At 36.2% G+C, this 11,357-nt stretch overlaps 2 long non-coding RNA genes across 7 annotated transcripts; both read right to left on the minus strand.

The window, feature by feature from the left end:
* Positions 1-3,637: 3,637 nt before the first annotated feature.
* LOC108956925 lies at positions 3,638-8,690 on the minus strand. 5 transcript variants are annotated; one of them, XR_005546530.1, is made up of 5 exons: positions 8,382-8,690; positions 6,407-6,498; positions 5,233-5,950; positions 4,932-5,036; positions 3,638-3,774 (listed from the first exon to the last, which is right to left on the minus strand). It is a non-coding gene; the product is annotated as an uncharacterized LOC108956925 (long non-coding RNA). The 5 variants fall into 5 exon arrangements; XR_005546531.1 differs by having other exon boundaries at positions 5,233-5,337; positions 8,382-8,682; XR_005546532.1 differs by lacking the exon at positions 8,382-8,690 and having other exon boundaries at positions 5,233-5,337; positions 5,846-5,950; positions 6,407-7,591.
* A 200-nt stretch (positions 8,691-8,890) lies between these two features.
* Positions 8,891-10,778, minus strand: LOC108956579. 2 transcript variants are annotated; one of them, XR_005546534.1, is made up of 2 exons: positions 10,548-10,778; positions 8,891-9,507 (listed from the first exon to the last, which is right to left on the minus strand). It is a non-coding gene; the product is annotated as an uncharacterized LOC108956579 (long non-coding RNA). The 2 variants fall into 2 exon arrangements; XR_005546533.1 differs by having other exon boundaries at positions 8,891-9,685.
* Positions 10,779-11,357: the final 579 nt, after the last annotated feature.

Here is an 11,357-nt window from a genome sequence, read left to right on the forward strand (position 1 = left end):
AGAAGAGAAAAGGAAAAAGGAAAATAAGAAAAATATAATAAAAGTAATAAAAAATTTAAGAATCTTACCAAATGCAATTTATCCTGAGAATAAAAATTTGTGTAGTTACCAAACGTATTCTTTTGCTCGAGAAATTGTTCCCAATAATAGAATCAGAAAAAATAATTTCTAATAAAAAATTATTCTCACAAAATTGTTACCAAACGCGTCCTAAAAATGTTTTCCAAAAGTAACTATGTGACTTTGTTCTCCTTAAACTAGAGAACCAGTTAAAACAACAACTTGTAGTCTTGTATGCCCTTGTAGGACTTACATAAATGACAGTTTTCCACTACTCATGTATCGCATTGATCTTAGACAATAATGTGATGAAAATTGTCTTTCCTAGAAAACCGAGTTGTGGATAGATGTTTGTTTATTTGTATAAGTTGGTTATGCTTATCGTCATTTTCTAAAATTTATTGCGTGTTATAAATGAGTTTGTGATTGTCCATAGTTTCTTGCTCAAAATGCTTCGATCAGCCTTGCTAGATTTGGTGAGGGCTAACACTCACCCTCGCCTAGGCACGGTCCGACGAGGCGACCCTCACCGGCCATGGCTATGGTCGGTGGCTAGCGATGGCCATCGACGAACAGAAAAGGGAAAGGAAAAAAAAAAGAAATCAATAAATTCAAAAAAATTATTAAAAATTATTAAAATTGTCCACCCTAGCGTCGATCGATCGGCCGACGTCCATCTTAGCAATTTCCAGTTTAAATTGACCTTGGCGATGAACTAAATTAGTATTAATGTGAAAAAGTTTAGGGCTAAATTAGTCCAATTAAAAGAATTAAGAGTGAATTGGTACCAATATAGTACATTTAGAACTTTTTTGGCACTTTTCCTCTAGACAAGTGGTAGCAAAGATAGACGGTCAAGGATTGACTAGACTTTGCTCAAGTCTTTGTCCATATGCCAGGTCGAGGTGAGTGATGATGTGATCCAGAAGATTTTGATGGGAGGCCTTGCTCTTGAGTACTTACATTTAATTGAGAAACTTGAAAGAGCATGAGATTGATAGATGTTGGCCAGTTGAAGCTAACAAACCACTATTAAATATTCTCGCTCCTCATTTTGTTGTCATCATAAGTAGCACGGTGTTTTCCGCACCAAGAAGGTTAGAATAGTTGAAACCTTGCCGTGATTCTTCTTGTTAGTGGAAATAGCAGCACTCTCATAAAAACTGAAAACTAAAGAGGATTATAATGAAAGTCAGGAGAATTAGTGCTGCAACTGTTATCACCAAGAGAGGTCTGTCAAAACAAGCACCATTTGAATTTTTTTACCAAAATGAAAGTTATATTCTAACTTTGCGATGAACTTTGAAGAAACTTGAAGCTAACTTTACCTAAGCATCTTCGGAAGCTAGAGTATATCTTTCAAAAAGAGGATTGCTGCCAACGTCAAACCTTTTAAATTGAGCAAATTGAGCAAACTTCACAAAATTGAGTTGGAACAACCTAGTCGATTGCCCATTAACTTGCAAAAGAATGCTGACCAGGGGCTGAACCTGAGAAACCATCGGTTTATTGAACTGAAGCTGAAACGGAAGCACGTGTTGCAGTCCTTCATCAACCTCCATAGCTAAAAAGCTCTGCAAGCACCCGAAAAACGCAATGCTGGGGCTAGAACAAATCGTGAGGAGTGTATAGAAGCATCGATGGAAAATGCAAGCTAAAAGAGAACTTGTGAAGGATAGAGCTCGAAAGATTGAGAGGAAGGCTCCGTGCTAGTTAGGAGAGGATAGAGCTGAAGGGCGAGATAGAGAATGGAAAAAGTGAGAGAGAGAGTAAGAAAATCTGCTGGAATTCGAAATCATGCGAAGAAAATTGCAGAAGAGGAATGGGCAGGAGAGAATAAGAGATAGAAACAAGATTACAGGAGTGAACGCGGACTTATTTGATTGATGGGTTGGCCGAGCGAGGTCGAATCGTGCCATATCATGAATGGAACTTGTTGTCTGGGCCCATTCATCATAAATATGTGATTTTGGAACGAGCCGGATTACCAGAGTGTTTGGTTTAGTTATAACCATAGTAGCCACCTTTTTCATACATTTATTATCAAATTGAGTTCTCATTATCAAATTGATCAAAATCATAACAGATTGGAAACCACATCAACAAATTTCATTAAATTTGAATTAATGAAATGAGTATTGAACTTATTTATTATTATTATATATATTAGATTGAACATTAAATTAATGAAAAATTTATGGATGACATTACACCTTTAGCTAAAATTCATAGACTATTTGTGTCTTTTTTTTTTCCTTTTGTTAGAGCTGAATCTTTGTTACAAAGCTAAACCAACATCAATCAAGCTTCAATATCCCAATAGAAGCACAATCTCAAATGCACATCAATTGGGCTCTAGTGACCTTGTTTTTCACACTAGAAACATTTTCTACTTCGGTTCCAACAATGATGTTATTGGGGAGAATTGGGTAATGATTCACTAAGGACTAACTCAATCCATGATCAATTTCTTTCCAAAACTAAATTGACCAAAATGGAATTAATCTCAACAATAAGCAGCAGTGTTTTCCAACAATAAATCTCAAAATAAGTAAATATAATGTTGAAATGTTAAAGAAACAAGGCAACAATAATACCAAGATTTTTACATTGAAAACTCAATGCGGGAAAAAAATGGATTGTTCAAAAACTTTCACTAATCATCAAGAATAGTAACATCAACATTGCAATAGTATTTCATCATTATGGAGATGGATTAATACAAATAGAGCAAGAAACCTTAATCGCAATTGGAAAAAAAAAAAAGAGAATCTAGAGAAGATTTTCAATGAGCGAAACTAATCAATTAATAGTCTCGATTTTATCAAACAATAAACTGAAAATTGAGCTAATTTTGACAACGTTTGGCCTTCGATCTGGGACTTGAAACTCGCTTTCCCTTTTTTCTTCTCGTGTGTTCTTCTTGGGGAACGCTCTCTCTCTCTCTCTCTCTATCTTTTTCCTTTTCCTTTTCCTTTTTCTCCTGTGTTCTTCTTGGGAAGCTCTCTCTCTCTCTCTCTCTCTCTCTCCCCCTCTCTCCCCCTTCCCCTTTTCTACACTCTTCACTCCACGAACAGGTCCTCTCTCCTCTCTTTCTTTTTTCTCTTGACTCTTTGGCTTTTTCTTTTTCTTTCATGCTATGTTAGCTGAGCCCCACGGGCCGATCAGCCAACAATCCTCCACCAATAGGAATAAGATCTCAGTCTTGCAAAACTTTGATTCCAAGACCTTTGACCTGACAGGCTTCCCATAGGTAGAATCTCTGAGTTCTTTGTCAACCCAACAAAATTTGGAAGGCAAGCATCGAATTGCTTCCACTTTAACATAAAGATCAAAACCCAAATCACAAAGAACTCTCTTTGAATAATGACTCCAATAGACTTGCATACAGGTGTCAAGTATGATACTAACTTAAAATACAACCGTCTAATTCATCGGCCATTATATCAAACAAGTTGACTAGACTTTTAGAATTTTGGAAACCTCTTAAGTTAACGGACATTTTCAGCTCTGCAAAGCTTCTATAAAAAATAATTAGGGAAATGTGGGAGGATGATATGGAAGCATCCTTTGCCATTCCAAGGATGCATTATCAGAGTTTGGAGAAGTTCAAGAAACATTGAGCCCCCAATCCCTTGATGATCTCAAAAGTCTTCCATAAACCCATATTAAAGCCATTGGACTTTGAAATAAGATTTCAAGTTTGAAACTTAACTACAAACAAAAAATTAGAAATAAGATGTAAGATATGAAGAATAAAATATTGTTCATTAAGAATCAAGATCAAGAAGTCATATATAAGCAAATCCAGAGTCATCCTATAGAGCCACACAAAGAAATGAATAGCACGAAAAAGTAGTTCTGCTCTGCACATGTGGATATCTGGATCATATATGTAGTTTCAGATTAAAGGTATATACCCCATACAAGGACAGTGAATTGCGAATGTATCCGATGATGTTGAAACTGACGTAAGAGGGAATAGTGATAATAAATTCTTACAAAGTTTCTTTTTCAAAATAGAAGAGAAAGGCATCTGGGCAGCTTCCTTCAAAGTGTGATGATCAAATTAGGTTTTAATCAGAAAGGTGAGATCGGTATTTCTATACACAAGGGTAACAAGCTAAACAGAGAGCCCAGTCCGATAAGATCACCCAACTAAAGCTTCCATGTACATTGTCAAGTGATCAAACTTGAGATCAAATACCAAAAAATAGACTATTAGATGGAGGGTAATTGAAAAACCATTGTTGAGGATAACCTCCAGAAGACAACCCCAAACCCCAAATGGTGTCCTTCTCTTTCTCTCATTATAGTCTCAAGGTTCTGATCACTCGGGCAAAAGAATGAAAAATATAGGTACAACTTTATGGTAATAGGCATTTGGATAGAAATATCTACATACGAACCCTATTAACAATAAATTCTAAACTAACCATTCAAGAAATGGCTATTTCAGCTCAAATATTTGCAGAGTTGGCTAAACCTAAAAGCAAAAGCTTTTTATTAAATGATTGCAATGTTTACAGAAACCAATTTTGAGCCTAGATAATCATACTTAAACTCCTGTTATGCATATGAAGAGATCCAGAATTTCACATTTGGTACACATATCAGCAATGAGGACAAGACTTGAAGGGGGGAAGAAGCAATCACTGCAAACAACAGAAACCAGTAGTGATTTATCCCATAGTTCATATTTTTCCCACTGAGGCAGCATTTGTAAGAACATTTATGAATGGAAAAAGTAGATATAGCATTGATGTGAAGAATCTCCAATGAAAGAGCAATAAACAACACATTCAAGTAAGAACTTTTATGAGCAAACAGGATTCTATCACATTTCAGTTTTCTAACTCATTTGCTGATACCTATGTTCCATCTGTTGAAATTCCTTTGCAAGTGTCCTTCGCAATTATTCGATGTCCCCAAATCCTCCAAACTGCAGTAGTTCTCTAACTCTCTGCATTGTTTCTCTGATGCAATACTGAGGTTAAGACATCTTACTAACTGAACAAGATATATCAAGGTAGAAAATATTAAAGCTATTGGATAGTGAAATAAGATTCTTAGTTTGAAACTTAAGTGCAAATAAAGCATTAGAAAAAACATGTAAGATATGAAGAATGAAATATTGTCTATTAAGAATCGAGATCAAGAAGTCATATCAACCTTTAAGTTGAAAGATGCATAATTGTTCACTTGGGCATCTTCTTCCCGGTTGAGACACAGCACAACTGCCGCATGGGACTTCAAGCCTAGTAATAGTTTTTCATTCTGCTTAATATTTATACCATGTTAGAAACTATTGTACCACAGCATGTATAAGTGCTGCAAGCACTAGCATATAAAAAGCAGCACACCACATATCCATAGTTAAGTAAAGAAAGCTAGATTGGTAAGATAACATTCATTATGTAATATGTAAAAACAAACCCTCTTCCAAGCAAAACATAGTCCATGAATCGGATGATGGTTAACAAATTTGTAAAAGTCTCAAAGAAAGAAATGCAGTAGTATCAACCAATTCGTAGCCATCGTACTCATGACTAAACAGCTATAGCTTAATGACATAACCAGTTATTTATGAACTTTTCCACCCACAACCATGATTAAAGCACATACAAATTCCATCATTCAGGAGTCACCTACACCATAACCTTTTTAATTTGACTGAACGTATTTGAGTTTCAATATTCAAAATAAACTATTAATTTGATGAAAATGACCATGTCACATATGACTGTTTCTATTAACACCATCGACTGAGAGTGTAGATCCTCACAATGAGCTCCACCTCTGCAAATGCTATGCTGAAATTTGTCATCGACATTTGAAGCATTTTCAATCATCAATGACAACATCAGCAGCAAGGTGACAATTTCCTATCCTACAGGAGAATGCAATTAACCACATCAATTAGATTCAAGTCCTAAAATGTACATATATATTGAATCTATTATTAATGTATAACATGTAAAAAAAACAATTCATTTAGGCTATATATCTCTTCTAGTTTGCTCATCTGTTTAACAAATGGCCATGTTCAATGATCTAATAGGATTTGTTAAGCTTATCCTGCTCAGATTGACCTATCTAACAGTCCATATTTACTTGACATTGGCAAACATGACCAGTAAACATGGATTGCCATCTCTCTTAGCAGCTAAATGTTCATTAAGCAAGCTTGCTATTTGCATTGAATCATTCAGCTTTTGAGCAATTCAAAATATTTCTCATGAGAGATCAGAGAAGAACACATTTTGATGATAAAGGATTCTTGCAGAAGGAATTTCTTGTTGAGAAGTAATGAGGGTAACATTCAGCAATAGCATGGAAAACTTACTTCTACATCATGCAGTGAAACTGTACCATCTTCAAGTCCCAAGACAACAACCTTGATAGCAGGACCTCAGCATAATGATGTTATACGTTTACCTGGAGTAGATTAGAATAATGAAGAAGCCAGTATTGACGATACACAATGAATGTGCAAAGAAAAGTGGGTTCATTAAAAAAAAAAAAAAAAACAATAGAGAGAGAGAGAGAGAGAGAGAGAGATGAATAATCTCTTCACAATAAAATTATAGAAGAAAAGGGAAGATAGAGAACGCACAGTAAACAGGAAATGTTGGTCAAAATTTGTTAAGTAAATTAAAGTGTCATAACGGTACAAGATAACTGAGAGGGATATCGGTCACTTGATATGGGATTTCTTTGGGCTAGTAGGTCATCTACAGGAATCTATAATTTTTTGGTAGCCTCCAATCCATTATCTCAATCCAAAAACGAATCGTGTTGTCCGCTTTGAAACCTCGAGGTGGAGTGGATCCATGAAAGCTTACTTCAGGTGAGGATCACAAGGGTACAAGTATCTACAATTGAGGATCTCAACAAAAAGCATTCAAGGGTTGGCCCGAGTAGTATAGTGCACTCAACACCGTGTTCTCCAAATCCAGAAGACAATATGAAGCGTTAGATGTTTCGGGGAAAAAAAAAGCCTCCTCTCGAAATTTTTCCATTGAGAATAGATAGCAAGAATTGCCAAGGATAGGCATCTAATCCTAAGCTCTTACGAATTTGAATTACCAAGAGATAAAGTCATATAAGAACTGAAGATACTTGGATGCAGCAACCTCTACACTCCTAGTCTCTACGCCTTCTTCGATTCCTTACTCCATCCCTCTCGACCAAATTGTCATACAAGTATGTAGCATAGCCTGAGGTATCCTCTTAACAAGTAAGTTAAACTCCCACCAATGAACTGAATTAATCAAAATGATGCGACAAAATGCCCCTCTCTAATCAGAAGAAGATAAATTTACTTCAAGTAGTACAAAATGTGAGAAACTTTACAGCCTATACTCTACAATCTAGTATACATTGAATATCTCCTTGTAAGGAACGCTCAATCATTAAAAAAGAGGAAGAAGAGGAGCTAGAAGAAGCGTTACATTTTGAGAAACAAAATTAGAAATCTATGGAAAACTATATAGATGCTTGACAGCATTGGGATGGTATTCTACAGGGCCTAAACTATTTAGTAAGCATTTCTGCATCCGACATACCTAGTTTATCTAGCATAAATGACATCCCCATCTCCCCCTCCCAAATTCAAGTTATTAATTTTAATGGACACTTTAATTGGTGTACCCAGAAGGATGACAACATGCAAACACCATTTATCATTCCAAGGATGCATTGCTAGAGTTTAAAGAAGTCCAGCAAACATCAAGCTCCTCATCCTTTGATGATTTTGTTTCTTTTATAAGCGCCTTGCAAAAGCTCTCTTGGATATTACAGCACTTACATCAACCAGTGGCATGATAACCGAATCCTGCCAGTGAGTTAGATGAAATCAATCCAACAACTAACATCAAATGAACTACTAACAGTACGAAGAAATTTACAAGTCTCTATTTGTCAAACTCGATATTCTTTTTGAACTCTTTGGATCCAACTAATGGGGTAGCTAACATCATTGACCATAGAAGCTTTGACCAGATTAGCATAATGAATTCAACTCAAGTTGCTTGCTTTTGTTGGACATAGTACGATTTTCTACCTTTATCATTATGTGCTATTCATGCATTAGAATTAATGCAAGACAGTTTTCAAATGGCATATAGGGTACCAAAAGGTTTCCTCAGGAAACTTAATGGAAATGCTTCCTGAGTTTTCCTTTTCAGCAGGTAGATGAACTAACAAGAGCTTATGCACAATATAAGGAATTATTCTACAGTACGGCCGATATTGTCAAAAGACATTCTGCTAATGTCTTGCTTGGCTCAAAAGTACCGGTATATAACAGATGGCTTTACCAACTCTACAAACATCAAGATGCATTCTTTTGCTAATACGTCTGTTCCATCTGTTGAAATTCCCTGCAAGTGTCCTTTGCAAATATTCATTGTCCCTAAATCCTCCAAATTGCATTAATTCTAAGGCACGATAAGGCGTGTAAGACATCTTGCTGACTTAACCTGACCTGACAGAATACATCAAGGCAAAAAGCGCAAGAAATTACATTGTATCTTTAAAAAAGTGAGGCCTTCTAATCCAATGAGGAACAACAATCAACCCATCAATTTTAACCCTTGTTACCATGTGGATAATTAAAATAGTGCTGGACTAAAAAAAAAAAAAAAATAAACCACGATTGACAACCAGCAAACCACCCTAACTTGAGTCACCTTTATCTATTTGAAATGCTCTTAAATATTTATGAAAACTGTAGCAAGATGACATGAAATGAATCACTAACCACAAAACAGGAGTCATTTACAATTGCACATCATCAGTTTAGCAACTAATTTGGTGCTAGAGTGCATGAAAACAATACTAGGCTTGACAGCATATCATTCTGACATTTAAAGCATGACCAAGTTCCATCACACCATAGTATTAGAATTCTTTGGTACACAAATGAATAGCACAACCTAGTGAAGGCCTACCAAAATAGTTGCTAGAGTACATTAAGGAAATACTAAGCTGTCCATACTATGCAGTATCCAAGGAATATTAAGCTAACCAACTTTCTCGCTTTGAAGACAAGGAGACTGTCCTCAACCTCTGCCAATAGAAGTGACAAAGCACCAACTTTAAGTCCTTTGTGACCATCGCCAGCAAACGCTTCTCCAATTTCCACTCCACTATCTTCACCTGCCAATAAAAATCGAGCAAACTTCACAAAACCGAGTCGGAACTATTGAGTTGACCGCCCATTAGGTCGCGAAAGAACGCTGGGAGCCGAACTTGAGAGCCAGTGGTTTTTTGAACTGAAGTTGAAACGCAAGCATGATGCACTGTGGTCCTTTGTTAGTTTCCATAACTAAAGCTCTATGGGTAGCCTAAAACACAGCACTAGTGCTGGAACAAATCGCAAGGATGCGAACTGCAAGAGGGCTTGTGAAGGATAGAGCTCAAAGAGCCCAGAGGAAATGTGGCCTGACAACATGCAAACAACCTTTTATCAATCCAAGGATGCATTCTCAGTGTTTGGAGAAGTTCAAGAAATGTTGAACTCCCGATCCTTCTATGATTTCGATTCCTTTTAGAATAGCCTTGTGAAAGCTCTCTTGGATATTTCAGCATTAACATCAACCAGTGGAATGATAATCGAATCCTGCCAATGAGTAAGATGAAATCAATCTAGCAATTAACATTGATGGACTACTAATAATACTCCAAAGTTTATGGAACTCCGTTTGTCAAACTTGATATTCTTTTAAAACTCTCTGGATCCAACTAATGGGGCTTCTAATATCATCAACCACAGAAGCTTTGATCAAATTAGCATAGTGTATTCAACTCAAGATGCTTGCTTTTGTGGGACATGGTATGATTCTTTTCCTTATCATTATGTGCTATTTATGCGTTAGAATTAATGCAAGATAGTCTCCAAATGGCGTATAGGATACTAACAAGTTTCCTCATGAAACTTAAGGAAATGCTTCCTGTGTTTTTCTTTTCAGCAAGTGCACTAACAAGAGCTTATGCACAATATAAGCAATCATTTCACAGCATAGCAAATTATGTCAAAAGACATTCTAGTTAATGTATTGCTCGACTCAATAGTTCAGGTATATGAAAGATGGCTTTACCCACTCTACAAACATCAAGATGCATTCTTTGGGAGGCTTGGAGTAGGTATATCGTGGACTCAAACCAAATGAACATGGATGCATAGGGAAGAAAAACTTGAATTCAAATTTTCTCAATTGATCCAATATTTCAAGATGTTTTTGCTTCTACCTTGTTTGCTAGTTTACTCACGACCACACCACTAGGTGAAGAGCTTGTACTTGCATTTAGCACTTCTAAACTAATATGATTATCTTAATCTGCTAATGAAGACAGTTTTGTGAGATAAAATGGGTGGAACACAATGGTTGGACAAATTTTATCCCAAGTTAGAAGCATATGCATACTAAGGGATGCCCTATCAACATGCTTCTTTTGCATTGTAAATTCACTCTTAAGTGTACCTTAGAAATATGCAGTCATGAATTGCATGATGAGCGTAGAGCAAACTAAAACCTCACATCAGAAGGATCGCCATATAGGGTCCTTCATTTAGCATTTCCTTTGACCTATACAATGACCTTTGGCATGCTATCAAAAACCTGTACACGTCAGTTTTTCAGTACTTCTAGCACTCCAAAATCAATCAAATGTCGAGAATCTCTATTTTTCTGCATAGGATGAAGGATCTTACTTGAAAAATGTCAAATGATGCACGAAAGCCTTATCTTTTATTTTCGCTACTGGCATGATAAGCAGAACCATTTTGCCAAAGCACACATTAACTTCCATGAACATCTCCCTTGGATTCCTTGAATTCAAGTAAGAAAACAATGGTGACACTATCAATCGGAAATAATAATGACAAGATCATAACTCTTGAAAGGTATCACAAGCAGGAAATACAAATGAAAATTGGGCAGTAGATCTCAAAAGAGCATAGGTCAATTACCTACTTTAAGTACCTTCGTTAGAAAATGTAGATCATTGCAGTATATTACTCATCCGAGAAGGCCATATAGTCCATAAAGTATTGGTCACATTCCTTCATTTCCTCATCCGCAATCTCATAATATTGATAAATCCAAGTTCCAGATAATTCTGGCATTGTTTTGAGTGACTCGCATCCAATGATATTCAGTTCTTCCAAAAAAATTCAACCTATCAAGGCCTTGAATTTCGACCAAGTTTTTGCACTCTCTAGCATATAATATCTTCGACTCTCGGATTTTGGAAGGAGTAGCCTTTCAATTGAAAGGCACCAAGAGACATGC

This window comes from Eucalyptus grandis, chromosome 9 (genome assembly GCF_016545825.1).
Source record: "Eucalyptus grandis isolate ANBG69807.140 chromosome 9, ASM1654582v1, whole genome shotgun sequence".
Lineage (NCBI taxonomy): Eukaryota > Viridiplantae > Streptophyta > Magnoliopsida > Myrtales > Myrtaceae > Eucalyptus > Eucalyptus grandis.